Below are 23,070 nucleotides of genomic sequence, written 5' to 3' on the forward strand. Positions count from 1 at the left end.
TGTTGCTGGTTTTTATGGGCTTGGTGGTGAAAGCTTTTCTTTGTAGGAGATCCAACCAATAAATGCAGAAGGAATGATGGAAACAGAAAATCACCATTTGGCAAACACCACAGTAATAATATCATTTCAGGTAAGAATCACCAATGAAAATAAAAATTAGAGAGTATGATGAAAAATAAGATAATTACCTGGTCACAAAGTGTTTGCCTACAGAACACTTATTAATTACAAAGGAAAAGCACAACTACAGCAGACAACCCCAATTGTATCACCTAAACCAAGTGAACAAATTAGCATCACTGGTAATTGTACAAGTCAGTAGCACGTGCCTCCTAGTAAGCTTAATAACGTCACTTGTAGAGTTCTCTTAACCAAAAATGTTTAACATTCATTGAATCATGGGGAAACCACACAAATCCAAATTGTTGGGCATTCTACAAAATTACTGACCAGTACTCTTCAAAGTATAAGAGTCTTGAAAGACAAAGAAAGATTTTGGAATTGTTTCAGATTACAGAAAACTAAGAGGGGACATGACAATTAAAATGCAATTGCATCAGATCCTGGACAGAGGGAGGACATTACTGAGACAACCGGTGAAAACTGAATACAGGCTGGAGACTAGGTAACAGTACTATATCAGTGTAAGTTTCCTGATTTTGATAACTACACTGTCACTGTGTAAGTTGTTAACATTTGGGGAACCTCAATGAAGACTACATGGGAAATCTTTGCAATATTTTGGTAGTTTTTCCTGAGTTTGACAAAAAAAAAAGTAAAACCACCAAAGAAAAAACAAAGCTAATAAATCAGAATAAAGTCTTGCTTTTATATCATATCAAGTTATTTCTGTACCTGTGAAGAAACTGTTACTGTTGACCCAGACGTTCATGGGGATAATAAAAAAATGACATGTGCTAGGGCAGATATTCAAGTTAAGTAACTTAAACTACCATTGCTTCTTGCTAAAGGAATGAGAAGATAAAGAGAAGCCAAGAAAATCAGAAAAAAATCTTATATAATTTCTGCCAACATTTTAATAATAGTTTTCAACTGGCTGCAGTATTACCCCCTTAATGACAGTTGAAGAGGCTTTGTGAGTCAGTAACTAAACACGACTGTAGCACAATGGCATCACAGTGGGGTAGGGGACCAGAAAAGCACGGGGCTCTCTCATCAATGGGTTGTCTTGTCCAAAACAATTACTAATGGCACCCTGACTGACACACACCCCTAGAGGAAGGTGGAGAAGTTGATCGCGGGCAACAGTGAAGAGTGATTTGTTACCACTGTCCCAGGTCAGTCTGAGAGGCCCAGATCTGCAGAAACTCCTGCTCAGGAAGGGCCAAGGGCTTGTCATCAGTCACACACCCCTGCAGGCAATCAGCTGTGACTTTAAACTGAGCTCTCCTGTGCTCCTTGAAGTACGAGGAGGGAAAATGTAAAGCAGAAGACTTTCCTAGCTACAGCAGGTAAGACACTTTTTCAGCACTCATGGGTGTGTAGCATGTACACCAAGATACTCACTGCAGCATTTTTTATACTAAAAAGCACTGGGAACAAGTTAAACATCCAGTAAGTAGGCTATAACATACCTCACCACTGTGCCAGGAGAGCTGGGGTAGGTTTAGCAGCTCTCTTGTTAGTAAACACTAAGTCACAGGCTGCAGATGTGCTGAATTTCTATCAGAACAAAGAATTTTCATCTCTAAAGGACTCACCTTTCAGATAAGGTTGTATGAGCATATCTGTAGCGCTCAGCTCCTGGAGGTACAGCTCCTGAGTCACAGGGCATCGGCACCTTATTTCAACAGATAATCCAAAAAAGGCTGCATAAATGTACAACTCCCAGCAATGGGGAGAGGGGAGTGAAGGAGCACAGAGAAAGACAGGTCCCTCCTGTCACTGGTCACGCCCAATAAGGGACGAGAGCACAACTACAGCTTTTGTAACTAAAACACATCAGGAAAGCTGTGAGCCTGCCCCAAGTTGGTGTTAAGGAGCAATTACAGAAAATACAAAACTGTGGGAGCACAAACTTGGGTTAACAAACTTTGATATTGTAATGATTGTTTAACGAAATCATATTCTCACCTTTATGTAAACACATAAGAAATGTATAATCAAAACCCATGCTTTCTGTGTTTGTCATTATACTGCTCCTTCAAAGCAAAATGTCCAAAAGCACAAAAGACTGAACTCTCAGTGCCAGTCACCGCCTTAACTGAGGGATTTCGCTCAGCTGCCTTGAAGCTGCTGTGCTAGCAGGGACCCGCTAACTGTCTCCTCGCCGTGAAAAGCAGAGACATGCTTTGCTCACTTTGCTTAGTTCAAGGTCACAGACTCAGGGCTGCTTCTGCTTATGGAAAACCATAGCTCATCCCTCGCCCTAACCGGCAGGACGTGCTTGGCTTACCAGGCGCAGGTGGATAGTGTAGGTCACTCCTGCTCACAGAAAACTGACCTAGCCCTCAGCTGGGGGCAGCTGGGCTGCTTCGCGTGCTTAGATGATTTCTGTTCATAGTATGGAGACTCTGTGGTGGCCTGGGGTTTCATTATCAATTATTCAGAAAACTGCAGCCTTGCTCATGATTGTTTGAGGCTTAAAATAACCATTTGTATTATCAATATTGTAACCTTCTAAGTATAAATTAAGATTATAATGTTTTTGTTTTTCATGAACTGAAACTGCTGACCGGCATCCCTGCACATACACCATACCCCTTACACATTCCTATGATGTATTTCACTGTGATTTATTTTTTGACTATTCTCAATAAATATGAGTTTTGGAACAGCTTGGGAGTTGGTCTCTGGCTCCCTCTCACTCTCTTTACCTGATAAAGTCTTGAGAAAATTCACTCTTCTACAGTGGGACTTTTGCTGGAGAAAACCCATGACAAACAGAACTCACACAAAAATATAGTGATCAAGAAAAAAATGAAATTTTCATGGCTGTACTCACTCAGTTCAGTCTAGTAAGAAATCTAACCTCACAAAGTCCTTTTATATTATCTTTTGTTTAATTTGTAAATTATTTTTATGTAAAGACTGAAGCAATGAACAGGTGTTGTTGTTGTTGTTTTGACAAATTAGAAATTTGTTGCAACGTAAGTCACCAAATCACTGGGGAGGGTACAGCTCAAGTAGTAGAGTGCAACCCCCAGTGCCGCCTCTAAAAATGAGGAAACCTAGTTACCTCTTCCCACCAAAATAAAAAATACTTCTGTAAACCAATAATAAATAAATAAATTTTTAAAAAATCATCATATCATCCATCTTCTCCCTCACCAATCTGAAATGCTGCCTGCGATAAATACCTATGTATATTGGGGTCTCTTTTTCAGCACTTTACTCAATTCATCCTAAAGTGTTGTTGTTGTTGTTGTTGTTGTTGTTGTTGTTGTTGTTGTTGTTTTGACAGGAAAGTAGGATTTATTGGTCGTTGTGTGGAAGGAGGGGACAGCACCAAGTCTCTCATGAGTGCAGGGCCTGCCATTTGTCCAGGGGGCCACGATTTGGGATGTAGTTGACCCCGCAGCCATCCGGGATGAGCCACTTTTCTGCCACCATGTTTTCAAATTCATTTGTGTTAAACTTGGTAAATCCCTACTTCTTTGAGATGTGGATCTTCTGGTGACCAGGGAACTTGAACTTGGCCCTGTGCACGGCCTCAATCACATGCTCCTTGTTCTGCAGCTTGGTGCCAATGGACATGATGACTTGGCCAATGTGGACCCTGGCCACCATGCCCTGGGGCTTTCCAAAGTCACCCCGCATACCTGTCTGGAGCATTCAGAGGAAAGCTGTTCATATTCATCTGACACCATTTGGCCACAGAGTGGAGCTCATCCACTTTTGCCTTCTTCCGCCCCAGGTCAAAGATGCGGATCTTAGCATCAGGGACACCTCGGCAGAAGCATGGCTTTGGGTGTGGCTTGTTCTTACAGCACTGGTAACACCAGGCGGGGTGGCGGCCCATGGTGACACCAGGATCTTCAGTGGCGCACAGAAGGGAAAGAGCTAAAGTGTTTTATTTACTATCATTTCATGATACTTTTTTATATCAGAAATAGTCCTTTTGAAGATTGAAAAGCACACCTAGAGGCTTCAGAATGCAAAGCTTCTTAAAGGGCTAATCCAGAAAATAAAGTCTGGAATTCTATTATTTCTGTTGAAAAAGAAGTTGGCATGATTTCTCTCTCCTTTTTTACATCAAATGCAACATGGATACAGCAGGGAGGCCAGGAGCTTGGAAACACCTAGATTAGCATCAGGACCCTGCTCTGGTTGCATGATCCTGGGCAATTACTTAAATTTTCTTATCTTCCATTGTTTTCACCTATAAACAAAGTCCAAACATCTGCACATTGTTTCCTTTTTCCCATTTATATCCCCTTCTCTCTTTTTCTAAGTATAGGTAATCACATTTCAAGTGGATACACATCTTAGAGAAATTATCCTGCAGGAAAAAAAAATGAGAATGTTCTCAATGTACTATTATGAAAAGATTTCTAAGATATACTGTAATTTTTTAAGTCTATATACTGTGTTCTATTTTTTCATATAATGGGAGAAAAATGCCACTGTACATTTATATCTGTGTGTGTGTATGCAAAAAATAGTCGGGAAATAATTTTTAAGTTTATATAAAAATATTTCCTTTTTAACAATTTCAGACATGTCAAAAGGGGAAAAAGATTGACTCTATCTGGATTTAAAAAAAAAACAAACAGAAAAACTGTGGCCCCAGAAAAAAATAACCGTGCTAACCAGAAAATGAATGGTTTGAATGAGTTCCACATATCAAAGGCTGACTCAAATGAGGTGCTTTTTCACATTATATGAAAATGAATGTCTCTGTTTGACATTATGGTCAAATCCAGAAAAGTTTTTTCTTTGTTTTTCTATAATGTTTCACTTTATTCTTTTCTAATTCTACAGACTAAATATCTACCTTCAATCTACTCTTTGGTTTGTAAATAAAGTCTTTATTCTTAAAATTTTAGATCATTTAAAAATGAATTAAATTGATGAAATTATATATATCATTTACATAATCTATATTCATATGTAGCACATATTTTAGAAATAACAAACTACAACACAATGGAAAAGAAGGGTGGAAAGGAAAGTAGCAAAGACTTTTAATGCGAACTAGGCATCTTCTATTTTGTTGTACAAGCAATAGGGAGCCCCTGAAAGTTTTGACAAGAATGGGACATAATATGAAGAAAGAAATGTTTTTGAAGAATGAATGTAATCACAAAAACTAGATTATTCATAATAGCCAAAAATTGGAGAAAATAAAAATGACCATCAACTGAAGAATGAATAAACAAAATGTGGTATCAGCATACAATGGAATATTACTCAGACCTAAAAGAATGAAGTACTGATACACAATACAACATAGAAGAATCTTGAACATTATGCTAAGTGAAAAAGGCCAAATATAAAAGGCCATATATTGTATGATTCCACTTATATGAAACGTCCAAAATAGGCAAATTCATAGAAATAGGAAGTAGATTTGTGGTTGCCATGGAACTGGGAAGAGGGGCGATGGGAAGGGACTGTTAATGGGCTTGGGGTTTCTTCCTGAGGTGATGAGAATGATAAAGCATTCAATAGTAGTGATGGGTGCAAAACTTCATGGATAAACTAAACCCCACTAAAATGTATACTCTGAAAGGGTAAATTTTCTGGCATGTGAATTATATCTCAACAACACAAAAAAGGTGTGTGCGTGTGTGTGTGTGTGTAAAATACTACAGGTAAGAAAAATAGAAAGCAACCATATTGGTTTAGCAATGAATACGTAAAGGCCATCAGGGCTTCTATTGTTAAGCCCATCTAGGGAGCACCATTCAGATAACCAGACTCCACAGAGGACCTCTCACAGGGTCCCCATGGTGGAATATAGCCTGGGACTCTGAATAAGTGTAAGCAAAGGGGCAAGAGGACTGTCAATAACAATAAATATATGAATATGAGGAGCAAGGAAATAAGACAAAATAAATCTCTTTTCTCTTTAATTGAAAATGAAACATTCACAAAGAGGAAATTCAACAGAATTCAATACTTGCCATCTTTGGATTAAGAAATAAAGGCAATCTGTAATCTCTTACCCAGACTTTTTCAAATTTTCAACACTAAGCTTACCTGTATAAGGAGGAAAATGTATAAAAATGAATTTGTCTTTATTAACAAAGTATTTTATATCTCAACCATAGAAACCATTCTGAAATACGCAAGACCTAACCTATTAGAGAGTCAAGCATTGTTAAAGCCAATTTCTTGTGGAATCCATACACTACTGTCTTAATGGGAAAGGTAAAGTTCATAACCTACATCTTCACTGTCCAATATACCAGCCAAAAGCTAGTAAGCACTTGACATGTGGCTAAGTCTACACTGAGACGTGGTGTAAGTATAAAATATACTCCAGATCTCGCAGTTAGTACTAGAAAAAGAATCTAAAATATCTCCTTAATAAGTTTTCATAGTTTCATATTGATTACATGTTGAAATAATAATATTGTGATATATTAAATAAAATATATTAAAAATTAATGTCACCTGTTTCTCTTTAGTTTTTTTCATATGGCTACTAGATATCCGGCTTGTATTATACTTCTATTGGACAATGTTGTGTTAAGTGGCAGCTAAAAGAGCTTTCTGAGAGCTTCATGAGTCCTCCCTTGGTTCCCTTTTTCTTGTGCTCCAGGAAGTAAGACTTTTCCCAGAGTGTTTCCTGCACTGGAAACCGCTGCACACAGCAAGCAACATGAAACAAGCAATAACCCTAAGATGTGACTAGGAGGGAAATCTCTTACAGTTCCTAAGATTCACACTGTACTATGAATCTGAACAAGAAAAATGGAGATTCTCTTGGGGGGTAAGACTGTCTTAAGTAACAGTAGAACAGCCTCAGACAGCAATGATGTGAAATGTTTTAGGAGCTTGAAACTCCCAGCTGAAAGCCGCCACCGTTGCTGGGCCTCACACAGACAGCAAACAGAGCAGTGGGCCAGGGAGCCACGCACGCACATGTGTGGGGCAGGACAGCCAACTCCGAGAGGTGGTGAACAATGCCCAGGCAAAGTAGAAGCCAGCGGTAACCCACGGTAGTGGCCAGAAAGCTTCACGGAGAATCATTTTACCCCCACGCTGAAGGAATAAGCCTAAGACCTAAAAAGGAAATTATTTCTCTAAGAATGAGGAGGTCTGGAGAAAACCCCAAAATTAAGAATACTGTCCCCATAACCATTTATTCTCACTTAAATACCAGAAAATGCTAACTAATCTACAATGACAACAACAACAACAACAACAACATCTATAATTGCCCGGGGTGAAGGAACTGACTCTTTTGAGGCTGATGGAAATGTCTTCATTGTGGTAGCGTTTCCATGAATACAGTTGTCAAAACTTATCAAATGAAACCCTACATGGGTGCAGTTTACTGTATATATTATATCTCAATAAAGCTGATTGCAAATAAGTAGGAAACAAACAAAAGCAATCACCATTTGCCCTGTGGTGGTCACAATGTAGCTGTCATTCCCTGGGCATGTGCAAATTTGGTCACTGACAGTTTATATCATTGTAAGCTTTGCTGAATTATGTGTACTTTGTGTACACACATGTCACATTTATGACCCAATTTTTAATATCCTCTAAAAGATTACACTATGATTCAGCATTAAAAAAAAATTGATGCTTGCAAAAAAGCACAGAAAGGCAGCGGTGGGGACTAAGTTTGATATTCATGAAGCAAATATTTGTGATTAGATGAATGACCACAATTCTATTTTTGTTTTTTTTTTTTATTTTTGGGGGGTTTTTTTGGACAAAGCAATATCCAGTACTTATAATGCACTCTATCATACTTTAAGCCAGCATTTTTCTTCCTTACTGACAAATAAAATAACAATTTGTCTTATAATTGATCATGTGGTGGGCAGAATTCTAAGATGGCTCCCAAGATTTTAACACCCTGTTTTACACACCTTCTCAAAGTTATTCAACCAAATAGTAATCTAAATTCTGCTGTGAAAGGATTCTATCAATGTAATTAAAATCTCTAATAAGCTGACTTTAAATTACTGAGATTACTGTAGGTTGGCCTGACCTGAAAAAATCAGTTCTTATGAGAACACTGTCCTTAAATAGCAAACAGCCATGCTGTGAACTGTGCATACAGAAGGCCATGTGGGAACCTAAGCGTGGCCTCCAGGAGCCTCTAGGGGAGTGTCTGTTACTCCCAGCCAGCAAGCAAACAGGAATGCCATTCCTACAAAGGCAAAGAATTGAATTCTGTGAACTACCAAGTGAGCCTGGGAGAGGACTGTGAGCCTCAGATTAGCTCGCAGCACTGGCTGACACTTTGATTTCTGTCTGCTAAGACTCAGAGGACAGGACCCTGCTAACCACGCCCAGACTCCTGATGGACAGTGACTGTGAGGTGAGCTGCTAAAGCAGCAATGCAAAACTAACACAGAAGGCTTCTTAGATTTGAGGAAATATGGTTTATATTATTTCTCTTAAAGGCTGCTGATATGCTCCATCATCAGTACAATTTCTCACACTTCACATTATTATGAGTGATGTGATTCAATTTCACAAGGCAGCAGGATGAGGTAATACTACTCTCAAAATTTTACAGGTAAAAAACTTTAGAACACATAATAATTTGTTTCCTCCAGCAACTGGGCATTCGATTTAGCATATTTGCCTCTGTCTTTCTAAACCAGTATCATTCCAAAAATAAATAAATAAGTAAAAATCTTAGTCCTTATCCATTTCAAAAGGAATGAAAATAAAGTTGAATGTGTGGTAAGAAAAGCTAATTTTGAGATCTAGCAAGGCCATATAATTTGAGGCAATCATCTAGTTTCTAAGAACTTCAGGGAACTCAGCTATTAAAAGAAGGACTAGTGGAAATTTAAATCAAGACTGGAGCCTAATTCATAGCAGAAAAATATACAGACATATATACAGACACAAATGGATAATGACATGCTCTGCCAACCTTATAGAGTGTATAATTAAATGCCATTGCAAATGGCCTGCACTTCAATAGCCCTTGTGTGCCAGACACTCATCTATAAATGATATATGAAGTGTACAGACAAGGACTACCATATAGAATAGTGGTGAGGGTTTCCAGCCACAGCCCCAGAATTCCTGGCTGCAGCCCCGGGCCCACCGCTGACTGAAGGCGAGGTCTTTGGCATGTCTAGCACCCCCTGTGCCAAACCTTCAGCTGTAAGACAGGGACATGGACAATATTTATCTCCGAGGGCTATGGTGAGGATTGAATGAGTTAATACATACAAAGCACACAGAAGAGCACATATTAAGCACTCAAATGCTGACATCAATATTGTTTACATAATAGTGCCATATTAATATTCACTTCTAAGAAAGGCAAACTGTGCATCTATGGAGGATACTAACGGACTGTCCCCCTGGGATGGCTTTTAATTTTATTGTATGAATTTGCCAGGGCACTGTTAAAATTTGTTACTGTGTTTTTTACCTTAGTGAAATGTTTATAGGTTCAAGTAATGTATCTATTTCTGTGTTAAAAATCTAATTGAAACATATGTGGAAACATTAGACACTGACATTCTAGGGCTTTGCTATGCAAAATAGAATTTTGAGGACCACCAATTCAGCATCCCCCAGCTGCTTGTTAAAAATGAACAATCCCAGAATACACAGTACATTTGGCCAATATACTTTATGTTTCTTTTCCATGGGAGGGATAGTTTCTCAGGCTTTTCTCTTCTTCTTTTAATACTCAGTACTTCCTTTTCTGTGCCTGTAAGGCTCCTGGATGCTATTCAGTCTATTTATAGAAGGTGCAACACTAGTTTTCAAAATTTTTCAAAAATCAAATAACATTATCTAGGCCATAGAAGCCTTTTACAAATGTACTTTTATGCAAATCAGATACTAGGAGACAATACTCAAATCCAAATAAATGTTGCTTTAAAGCTCATGTTGTTGCTTTATAGCACAAAACAGTGCAAGCCAAGAGGGAGGAGTAGGTAACCAATGCAACATGAAAAACTGATATCTAAGATTGGGTATTGCTAATTAAGGTTACAAGTTCAAAGCCTTAATCTTTATACACAAGTACTTGAATTTCTGAAATAAGTGGTTTGCGTCACCTCATTACTACAGTACATTGGTTCTCAAATTCTCGTCCCCTAATCATCAGTATCACTTGTGAACATGTAAGACTTATACTCCTGGGTTTCTCTCCAGACCTGCTGAATCAAATACCAGGTTTGGGGACCAGCATCTATGGTCCTACAAGCCCCCAGATGATCCTGATGATTGCTAAATTGTGGGAACTACTGGAATAGTGGTTTAGGCACAGTACATTTATGCCGAGTTTTTCATCACTAGTTTGAATTTAATTCTGCCTGGTCAAGTGTGAAAATGTATGAATGTTGGAATAGGACACAAAAATAAGGAAACCCAACATGTATGCCTGCAAATAAGTGCATCTATGACAAATTATAAAGAATTATGTGAATTAAAGCTGATGTAATTCAAAGTCACTGCACATTTACTTGATTGTCTACTATGTATGTTTGCAGAATTATTTATAAATTTTCTATAACCTTAAACTTTTTACAAAAATATAAGTATGCAAGCTTACAAGGTAGAAATAAAACCTGATTCGTTGACGGGGGTGGGGGGGAGAAAATAAAGATAGATAATGTGAAAAAACAGTAAGTTCCCAAAGACAGGATCCTTAGGTCTTGACAGGATTATCTGTCTCCCTCTACACCAACCATAAATTCCTATTTACCACAATTTATTTCATTCAGGCATTTTCTTCTTTTTTTTTTTTTAATTGAGTTATAGTTAGTTTACAATGTTGTGTCAATTTCCAATGTAGAGCACAATTTTTCAGTTATACATGAACATACATATATTCATTGTTGCATTCTTTTTCATTGTGAGTTATTCAAGTACTTTTAATCTTTAATAGACCATCATTCAGCACACTGCTTTTAGTGTCTGCATGTAACTTTTGATAAAATTTTACAAAGGCTTTGAATTATAATTCTGGAAGGAGCAAAGTTCAAGTGTATATAACTACAGTTAGAAATACAGTATTTAAAACACAACCAAGAAGAAAGAGAAAATCTTCTATAAGACATTTTTAAAGACCAATATCCAGGTTTAGCTCTTTTTAAGGTAACAAAATAAAATTCAAAACTATTTAAATCTCCTAATGAACAAATAAAAATAACAGGGCACAGACGTCAAAACTATGTTCTCACTATATTTATTAAATGTGAAACAACTATAAATAAACTAATTAAGGAATAGTCCCATACAAAGTATGGGGAAGAAGGAAAAATGAATTTTATTCTAATGACAAACACTATCTCAGCAAACAAAAATAGTTTAAAAAACCACATAATAAAAACACTCTGCTTGTACCCACTGACTTACTGTATATCTTAGAGACTAACAAGTGCTCCTTCCCAAATTTTCTGCTACCCCTTCCCAGCATGACAAACCGTACATTTCCAAATCTAAATAATATATTTCTGAGGCTTGTCCCGTAAATAAGAATCTCTTTCAAAAGATTTACCTCTAATGACAAAACACATTTTACACATAGAAAATAATTATTTATAAACATCACTTTGCTCCCTAAGCCTTTAGATTTGACCTAGACAGGCTTCTTCTACTGCTAAAGATGTATCTGGGATGCCTGTCCTGTTGATGATACCAAGGGCAAGACTGAATTTAATTTAACAAATGCAAATTACTGCAAGTTGGTTAAATTACAGGTTTAATTTCATAATTATTTCGTATAAGAAAATAAACGTGGAAAATGCTTTTCAAGAGTCTGTTTATCTTCTAATATCTGTATAGGATTAAATCTGATTATTTTCCCCTCCTATTTCCGTACTGCAATTTTCAATATAAAACTTTTCACTGAACGGGGAGGGCATAGCTCAGTGATAGAGTGTGTGCCTAGCATGCACATGTTCCTGGGTTCAATCCCCAGTACCTCCTTAAATAAATGAATAAATGAATAAATAAATAAATTTAATTATCTCCCCCAAAATAAATAAATACAAACACAAATTAAAAAAAAAACCCTCCTCCACTGAAACAAGAGGCAGCAGCACGGTGACTAAAAGCATAAACCACAGTCAGATGATCTGGATTTGAATCCTAGTTCTGTGAATTCAAATTCCTAGCTATACATTCTTAGAAAATTCTCTGAATCAGCTCTTCTCCCATAAAAAAGGCTTGTTAGTATCTATTTCATAGGGACTGCTGTGAGAAATAAATAACGTATGTATATATCCTTAGCAGAGGGTCTGATATATTGCAAACATTCAATAAGTGGTAACAATGATAATCAAAACAAATAAGGATCAAATTATTAATTTATCAAATGATCAAATCTACACTTTTATCCTGTAGATTCTCAGCCCTCTCCTAGTTAATTCTTTATAAATAACTAGGGGCAGCTCTGAGGTATAAAATCAATCATCAAAAGAAAGAGACGTAGCAGGCACCTTCCTCACCCTTGTTCTCTCCCATGTTTCAACAGCCTTAGTCATTATCCAAACTTGAGAATAAAGACCTGCTCACACTGGGCAGAGGAGATCAGAGGCCATATTTAACACCTGTACTTAATGATAGCTCACCCACGGTGTAAGGCTGATACCATATACTCATTTTTCCAACACATTCAACATGAGAATGGGGACTTAGGTGGAAAAGAAATCAACCAAAAGCATCTTTCAGGAAGTACCTGTTGGATCAAAAGTCTCATTGCTGAGTCAAGAAGAAGGTCACCTTAATGCATCACATGTACCAAAAGAATAGGCTGTTTTATACTTTCTAGAAATGAAGGGAAACGTTCACATGAAATCTCTATCAACTTTTGTGACTGTCTTCTAATTCATTTAATAAATATTTTTTGAACACCTTTGGACTGACACTACACTAAGCACTTGGATACAAAAGTGACAAGGTAATAATATTCTCCTCTTGCAGAGCCTATTAGAAAATCGTTCCCTTTTTTTTTCTCTCTCATTCATTGATTGACTTACTATATGCCACTATGTGGCAGCAAATGTTAGGCATTTAGGGGAGGAGAGATTCACTAAAAAGATAAATAAGATAGAACCACTGTCGTCAAAGAACTGACAGGCTAGTAGAAGAGAAAAATACAAATACCTATGTTAAGTGCTATGAAGCCACATAGATACTGTGCATAATCAGGAGGAAAAACAACTAACTCTACTCACATTAACCAGGAAAGTCTTTCTAAAGAAGATGGTATTTAAATAGAGTCTTAAGGGATAAATGTTTCACAGAAGAAAGGAAAACAGTACTCCAGACAGAGGAAATAGCCAGGTGCAGATACATACATGAAACTATATACATGCACACACACATACACACACACAAACTGCATTAAATATATACATGTTACATACAAATGGAGATACAGTCAGTTTTTAGATGGAAGCAGTCATTTGAATTACAACACAGAAAATGATGCAATTGCCTACTTTTCCAATTCTCCCAAAGATGGTACACAGCTAATAATATATATATAAGGGAAAAGTTAGTTCCTTCCAATTCCAGCCTTAGAGCATTAGCACTTAATTCTCTCCCTGAAATAAAGGGAGGTTTGAATGCTAGGTTAAATCTGGACTAGAAAAGGCTCTCCCTTAAGCAAAGCATCAATTCAGGTTGGAAAATAAAGGAAAATAGCAAGGGTATCAAATTAGAAGCTCCTTAAATGGACAGGGTTCAATTTTAAACAGTAGGAAAAAAATTAATTCCTCAGAGAGTAATAAAATTTGAAGGAAGAAAGGGAAATCAGACATGATGCAAGGTTTCTCCCAATGATCATTCTATTAACATTGATACTTGCTTTTTCCATTAGTGTGTACTTGACTTTACACATATTTACATATCATGGTACTCACATTCTGTAAGCCCCCTAACTCTTGCTATACATTCACGTGAATAGTTTGCCATTTAAAAAAATTAAATTCAGGCAGATGGGGTGAATAAATTTTTTTTAATTGTATAAAAATTAGTAAAATCTTCCTGGAAACCCTTCCTAGCTTCTGAATATTAAGTATAAATACTTTTACTTTTTGAGTAATTGCCTTATCATCTTAAAAAAAAATCATGAAATCTGTTAATTTTCCTTTATGTCTATGTTTTAAAATGTGGGTTAGAGGCTTATCCATGTCTATGCTTTATCTTTATCAATAATCAGTATTTACACACAATATAACTGGTAAAGTACCTTATACTACAAAGGAAGTAATCAAATGAGAAACGGAGAATTTAATGATGGAGCAAGGTTTCCCAAACTTGGTATATTTGACCTTTTGGACCAGATCATCCTTCATCATGGGGTGCTGTCCTGTACAAGTTTTACACCTGGCCCCTACCAACTAGACACCAGCAGCACCCTCACACACAACTCTCCCCTACTTGCGACCATCAGAAACATCTGCAGATGTTGCCAAATTCCCCCCTGCGGCCACTGCTGCATGCGGGCAGCGTGCTGCGCTTCTCAGTGGTTATCTCACTTCACCTAACATAGTGTCCATGAAATAGTTGTTATTTCCCCAGCTTAACAAATAAAGAAACTAAAGCCAAGAAAATTAAACAACTTGCCAAGAGTCACGTAACCAACAAGTGTGGCAGCCCGTACCGAACCCACACAACGGGGCTTCAGTCCCTGCTCTAGTCACCGTTCTGTTGTCTCTTAATACCTCAGCATTTTTCATGTGACACTTGAAAAATAATATTTTGAATCTTATCTGAAAATAAAAAAGTAAAATTATCCACACAAGAGGAATTTAAATTAAAAGACTCCCAACCTAAATTCAGGATAAACTAACAAGTATTTTTTAAGCACTGACTGTATGTATGCCCAGTACCAACTTTAGGAACTAGAGTGATTCAAAGAAAAAAAAACTACATTTATTAAGGATTTGGCTCAAGACCTTTTCCACACATTACCTCTCTGAAGTCTCACAACATCTCTGTGAGGTTGGTATTAATATCGTCGGTGGATGTAGACAGTGTACCAGGTTCTTGTCCCATCCCAGAAAGAATTCTGAGATAAGATGTAGTGTTTAAAAAAGGTAAAGTGAGAACTTATTAAGGGATGGATTGTATACTCTCAAGGGGAGAGCTAGCAGGCTCAGATGAGCAGCTGCCTTGTGTTTCTCTGGCAAGTTAGTTACATAGGTTGTAAAAGTGAATGGGTGGGTTATTCATTAGGGAAGGAAGGGTTTGGGGTCAGATTCCCTGATTGTCATCCCAAATCCACATTCCAAAAGAGAAAAGAGATTTTTGTCCTTATTTAGTCTGGATCAGAAGTGTCATGGCATCAGTGCATGATGGATACTTCTAATCTGCAAGGCTAATATTAATGAAATGAAGGCATAATGAGAAAAAGTTTCATTCAGACACTGGAAGTTCCTGCCTTTTCTCGCCTTTCTTTATTGGTCTCCAGGCCACTGATCACCCCTAAATGTGTGACCACTTATGAGCTTAAAGATTCCTGCTTTTCTTTCTCTGCCCATGGACCCCTGGTTCTTACATGATATGTGGTTTCCTGCATTTGGCCTGTGCCCCTCATTTCTGCCCAATTGCTGCCATTTGGTCTGTGTTCCCCTTTCTCTGCTTATATCTAGCTATCTGCCTGCTCTAACATTACTTTTTTCAAATGAGGAAGCTAAGGCTCAGAATAGAAAGGTAGTCCCTGACCTAAGAAGGCTTACAATTCAATTGAAGAGACACAAACACACAAAAAAATGTTTTTTTAAAGACAGAGAATAAGTTAAGTATCTCAGTTAACAACACAGAGGGTGAGAAATAAAAATGAGCTGAAGGAAAGTATGAAGGAGGATTAATAAAATGGCTCACTTAGGCTAACAGATTACTTATTCTTATGCTCACCCTTAAAATGGTCAACTGACCTGACTGACCGGTTGCTACTCATGGTTACAGGCCCATTGTTGAAACTGAAGCTGTTGATCTTACTGTTTCTAACTTATTCCAGTCATTGAAAGTCATCATCATGCTGGGTCTCTGAGTCCTTCTCCAAGAAGAAGGTCCAGTCACAGGACTGTCACCTTATAAAATACCCTGAATTACCAAGAAGACCACACCTTGAGATAAAGCAATCTAACCACTACCCTCCATAGAACTGATCACCTGAAGGCATCATAACACCATTCTGAGTTTTCTGATGAGAAAATGATTGTGTTGATGGTTGTCAATGCTTTATTGTTTGAGCTATGGCTCTAGAACCACCCTACCCACTCCATCCCCAAGGTGGGTACACAGTTTGGAAGGCACTAGCCTGCTGTGAATCCCCTTTGCCTGACAAAGCTATAAAGCTGCCTCTTTTATTCTAAGCTCCAAGACCCAGTCTCTGAATTCTTTGGCTTGTCAGGGAGCGGGGGCCAATATTTTGGCAACAAGCATACAGTTAGATTAGTCAGGGAATACTTCTTAAAAAGGGTTTCTAGTATCCTCTCTTAAGAAAGGAAATGCATGAGCAAAGTGTAAGAAACTGAGGAGGAGAAACACATCTGAAAACAACAAGAAACAGAAGCGTGGGGACTGAAATGTAAGCTTTGTGATAGCCAATGCAAGCAGCAACTCAGGGAAATGATGAGGAGTGATACGTGCCTTAAAATTCAGATGGAGCAGTAGCTGGAGATGAGACTAGCTCTGTGCTTTTAGGGCGCTCCTGCCACAAACACTCTAAGGCATAACTACAGGAATGAACAAAAAAGGGCTGAAGGTGAAGACTAATGGTTGGTAGTGGAAGCTTAGACATATGGAGTCAAACACCAAAATTCATAAGATGGGTGATGGGTCATCTACTTTGCTTTATGCATTTTGTCTCCCCAAGCAGAATGTAAGTTTCCAGAGGGCAGGGGGCTTTATGTCCTGTTCACTTAGATCAATGTCTGTCATAGTAGGCGCTCAGTAAATGTCTGCTGCTGAATAAAGGCAGTTTTCAAAACAGTTCACCTATTCAGAAACTAAGGCCACAAATGTATTCAGCGTTCAAAAAACAAAAAACAAACAAACAACAACAACAAAAAACCCAGCAAGCACACACACAGAAATAAGAAGACTATTGTCCTATTCAACTTTATTGCAACAACTAACATTTACTGGGCACTAACTCTGAGAAGACACTGTGATCCATTATCTCAATCCTCTTAGCTGCCCTGTGACAGAAGTAGGTAGTATTATTATGATCCCAGGTTTACAGGTTCACACAGAGAATAAATAACCTGGCCAAGGTCACAAAGCAGTGCAGCTGGAGGAAGCTGGGTCTGTCAACTCCAAGGCTTGCCTCTCAACTACTACATCACATACACAGAACTACAAGTATTCTTCTTAGGCAAAGCTATGGAAAAGTGGCCAATGAGGAATGAAAACAGCAAAACAAAACAAAACAAAATAGAAACTCCAATGTAGTCAAAAACCGTTGGTCCGCCCCTCTCCTATAGCGGCTACTGTGGAATCTCCCCACCTGGGTACCCTGACTACGCCATGCCCAGCACAACTTCAGTGGTTTAAACAATCCAGATACTGAAAAGCAGGAACTAGAGTCAAGCATCTAATCAACATTTCAAAGAGCGGTAGATAACAAGTGGTAATGCCCCAGGGCCACAGACCAAAGAAATGACGGCTGTGACCTCAGACTAAGGCTGACCTCAGACCTTCCCAAGCCCTTCTCCCCATGTCTGCCTCTTCCCTCCCTCCTATGCCCTGCGTGTCTCTCCCCACCTCTGCACCTCCTCTCTCCCACTATATGGCCTTCACAAACACTCTGAAAATTTTTGTTTCCTGCTCTAAATTTCTCATCTAGTAAGTTAAATTTGTAATATTTCTCTAATGAAAAGAAGTCTACCTGTAGACAGGTAGAAAAATGTTCTCTGCATGTTGCAGCATCAGTCCAAAGGGCACATTATCAAATTCACACAGTAGTCACTAAAGAGACCACCAATCAAACAAATTAAAACTGACATCCCACATATTTATTTATGTAGCCTTCTGGTGTTACCCAAATAGTAACTACACAGGAGGACATTAAACCCACTAGACAGACTCTGCTCTTCTCCCATCAGTCCAGTAACACATCCATGACTGCAAAGTTCTGAAAATCTCTAAAATGGAAAGAAGTGTAACTCCAGAAGCATGATTGCAATCGTTACCAACAAACAAAAATATTTAAAATATTGAATTTCCTTAAAAAACTAGAATATTCATTAAATTAACTACTTAGAGATGCACTAAAACATAAGCTAATTTAACTTCTGCACTTACACCAAAATCTAAAGCAAATGTGCCTTAAAAGCAGACAGACAGTAAGCCAGAAAGAGAAAGAAAAATACCATATGTGCTCTCTCATATGTGGAATCTTAAAAAACAAACAAAGTATAAATACAGAACAGAAATAGACTCATAGACATAGAATACAAACTTGTGGTTGTCAAAGGCGTGGGGGGTGGGAAGGGATAGATGGGATTTCAAAATTGTAGAATAGATAAACAAGACTATACTGTGTAACACAGGGAAATATATACAAGATCTTATGGTAGCTCACAGAGAAAAAATGTGACAATGAACGTATGTATGTTCAGGTCTAACTGAAAAAGTGTGCCCTACACTGGAATTTGACACAACATTGTAAAATTATTATAAATCAATAAAAAATGAAAAATGTTAAAAAAAAAAAAGCAGTCAGAGAATGAGGACAAGAGTTGGCAAGATAAACAATACTAAGAAACATATCTCAGTCTTTTCTTTCTGCCTTTGGATATTTTTCATACACTTATCTTAAATATAGAACCCTATTAAATAAACAGACTATGAAAGCAAAGTCATATTGCTCTCAAAATAGAAATACTTCCCAAATACAAAAAAAAAAAAAAAAAATCAAGAAGCATTTATTTCTTGAATTGGTCAGCTGAAAACTGATTATGCCAAACCTAAGGAAGGAAAGGAAAGTTATTTCTGAAAACGGATCCTGTATTTAATAAATATTAAGCATGAAAAGGGAATGTCCATGTCACCTTCACATCATTTTAGGAAAAGGAGAAAAATCAAAATTCAGTTACAACAAAATCACCTGAATAAAATTTCATCAATCATAGTTTGAGATGTAATGATACAAAATAAACTTATTAAACTTCATTTTTTGAAAGCTTTTCATTTCCAAGCATTAAACCAAAGGATGTTAAAAAACTTGATAACCCAATTACAGCCTGATATTTCCAAACGGACAATTTAAATCAAAGTCACTTTCAGAGCTAATCAATGAATTCATCAAAAAGCCTCCTTTCTGATCTAAGCATACTGAGGTCTTTGGAGATGAATTCAAACTCTAGTTATGTTCAAATCAGTCTTTCTTTTCTGTAAATAATAAGCACAGTAGTTCTGTCATTTCTCCACTTTTTAAGATTTTTAAATAATATGTTAATGAATCACACACTAGCACAGATGCTTTTGAAAACACTGCAGAATTACTTCAGTTTAATTTATCAAGCTCCAGGGCTGAGTTTAAGTGTTGGGCAACATAAAGCCTGACTTTAGCCTTCTGTCTGCGTCGCACTGTAAAAGACTTTTAACTCACATTAATAGTGCGGGGCCACGCTGTCCTATGCGCGGCGCTGGGAGAGCTCTGCATGTGCTTTATATTATCTCATTTAGTCCTAACAACCCTGGGAAGGACATGGTTTTTACATCCACATGTGATGAGGCCCATAGTGAAAAAGGGTAAGTAACTCATTTCAGGCCACATGGCTAAAAATGACACTGCCTTACTAATGAATCTTCTGCCTCCACAGTGTGAATATATTTTATGAGGGAAATGAGAAGTGAACTAGCAACACGGTGCTGGCTCCAGGTACGCATAGTGCTTCCAACCACGAGATTGTTGCAAATTACCCACTACTACTAGTGAGGCAAGTCCTTCTCAGGCATACAGGATGTCATGCAAAGGTCTATTATTAGACCCTTAACTGACCTAAAAAGCATGACATTTTAAAAGTCTCATAAGATAGATATATTCTTCCAAAAATAAACCAGCAATGTGTCTTGATACTTCACATTTGGCCCAAAATATTGATGCATTCAATGTATTATCATAGGGTGATCTGCTCAGAGGAAAGGCTAAGTGACAGGAAAATATTCTGCATCATTAATATTCCCTAATTTCATAGCCGTCATGCAGAAAGGAGCATTCAGCATGACTCAGGCTCCAACAGACACAAGCTCAGAACGTGCTGCCTCCTGCCAGAAGCCACCCAGGTCTCCAGTAGCCAAACTTCAGCTGGAAAAAAAGGCGGCAGAGGCCACACAGCAAAGCAACAGACACTTCATGCTATCTGACTGATCTGGCAGCTGTCCCTTAGGTGATAGGGGAAAAGCAAAATATAAGATACTCAAGCAGTAAGGACTCTTGTGCATTTGTATTATTTTTCAAAAGCCTGCATTGCAGGATAGCACAACACAAACATAGGATCTTGTATTTACTTGTATCAACTTACAATTTTAGAGAAATCAATTGTTACTCAAAACTTTTTAAGGGAATATTTTAGAAAAACTGTCATACATTGGTTTGTCTCTCAGGATCCAGATCAAGGACAGATGTTCCCTCATGATAATTCATAAATTCTGAAGGTAATGTAGGAGGAAATTTTAAATATATTTGTGGGTAAAAGTATAATTATTAGAAAATATATATCCCATAGTGTTCAGGAAATGTCATGTTGATTTAGGAAATACACTCTGAACACATGTGAAAGGGAGCATGAGAAAGTGCCCAGGAGGGGTCAGGACAAAGCAGGGAAAACCTACAACTACATGAAGGCATAAGACGGGCTGGGTTTCTACTTAGTGGGAAAAAGTCTCAATGGTGAAAGGTTTAGCAGCAAGAGTTCATTATTTGAAAACAACTTTACTCATCTGTTTGTAATGAAAATTCATCTACACTAAAAAGAAAAAATAAACCAATGTTCCACTCTTCCCTGGTCCACTGAAAGTGTCAACAATATGGAACATTTCTATTTGGGATATTTGCAGATATGAGAGAAACACCTTGTGTCTTTTAAATTGCCACCCATCCTTAAGCCTGAGAATGACAAATTACCTAAAAAGGCAAAAAAAAAAAAAAAGAAAGAAAGCTTTTCAAAAAGAGCAAGGAAAGAATCATCTCCTAATGAATAGGAAAGTAACTTTACAGTGACCTTCTTTCTAAAAGGTATACTAAAAGTGTCAGTTTATATAAAACTGTCAGGCACCTTTCTTAAAGGAAGAAGAATTGAAGTATCTATTACATGTGTAGAAATACTATGTAAAGTAAAAGCAGGCTTGACAATAACTAACAAGTGTCACTATTGGAAGAGTAATCCTTTCCCCTGACGGAAACTTGGGAACCCAAAGATAAATAAGATTTATGAAACCAGGCAAAAATATACCATCATCCAACGTAGCTATTCGTTGACATATGAAAAAAGTGTTGTGGTGCTAGCTATGATGTAAAATTGACCAAAGTGAATTATCCTTTCTAAACAACACTTGTGAGATACAGTCACTTAGGAAATAAAGGCCCCGCGCTGCCGTCACCACAGGCTGTGGCAGGGCTCTAACGCGCACGCGCACACGCCGTGCGGGGTCGCCTAGGAAACAGCAGCCGCCGGTAGCAGGACGGCGGAGCGGGACTCCGCACGCCGCGCCGGGCGCTGCAGGAGGTCAAGGCTCTAAGACGCATAAGTATCAAACCTCAGTGTTCTTACAGTTTGATGAATAATCCCATCTGGTTCAAACAGACCATAAGCACTTCTAATTTCACATCTAAAGTAAGTGCTTTTTTACAACTTATTTTCAGAATCTTTCAAAATTATACCCAGAAGTTTCTTCAGATACTCCAAAGACACTTCTGGCCATGATGCACAGCCATTATATCACTATGTGGTACCTTTTATATTATGGTATCTTTGAACAAGCAATGCAAGTGTCCCTACTTTTTGGCTGCATCCCTTCATAGATGGCATTGCCCATGTTCCTCAGTCCATGGTTTTCATTACAACGGAGGCAAAAGTAACTTGAACAGTAGACTCTGTGCAGAATCATTTTAAGACAGCCCCCAAGGAACATATCTCACTTAGAAAACAGGCCACCTGAAATAGCCAATCTCAGCTTTGCAGTAGAGGGATGCTCAGACTGCATGCAGGTGGACTTGGCACTTGTCTACATCAGGGGTCCATAAACTATGAGCCAAACCCATACTACCTCCAGTTTTTATGCATAAGGTTTTATTAGAACACAGTCACCTTCATTCACCTACAGATTGTCTGTGGCTGCATTTGCACTACAAGAGCAGAAATGAATCATTGTGACAGGACCATGTGGTCCACAAAATCTAAAATATTTACTAACTGGTCCTTCACCAAAACAAAAAACAAAACAAAAAAAAAAACAGTTTGCCAACCCCTCCTCTACACAACGAGATGTCAGCGGCAGCACAAAACTTCTCCAAGTACCATCTCCAATCTACAAGCATTGGACTGATGCTAGCCTAGGCATGGGCTGCTAGCTCATCTGGTGTCAAACACACAAACAAAAATGCACACTTTTAAGTCTTTTTAATCATCTCATATCAATCCCAAAGTTGCCTGGGCAAAGCACATGACGTTACCATTTCGAACTACCAGAGTCCCACCATTCCCACTGCCTTTACTAGTAAACTATGTTAACCCAAAAAGACTGCCCTTTAAAGTTCATCAAACCATGATTTCACTTGCATAAAAATGTTGTGGAAGATAGCGGATGAGGAAGGAAGTTGCCCATATGGCATCTGTTCCAGAAACCACCTTAGATCTAACTCCCCATCTAAATTGATCTACCCTGGATGTTTTCCCATTGGAACAGTCACTCCTAAGAAGAGGCCAAAGAAGCTACAAAGGAATTGGTGAATTCAAACTAAGGAACACAAGACAG

The 23,070-nt window shown here is 38.0% G+C and overlaps 1 pseudogene; it reads right to left on the reverse strand.

Moving 5' to 3' along the window:
• Window positions 1–1,807: 1,807 nt before the first annotated feature.
• Window positions 1,808–23,070, reverse strand: part of LOC141579443 (large ribosomal subunit protein uL16-like) — a 29,364-nt pseudogene continuing 8,101 nt past the window's right edge.

The sequence above is a fragment of the Camelus bactrianus genome, chromosome 2 (assembly GCF_048773025.1).
Source record: "Camelus bactrianus isolate YW-2024 breed Bactrian camel chromosome 2, ASM4877302v1, whole genome shotgun sequence".
Taxonomy (NCBI): domain Eukaryota; kingdom Metazoa; phylum Chordata; class Mammalia; order Artiodactyla; family Camelidae; genus Camelus; species Camelus bactrianus.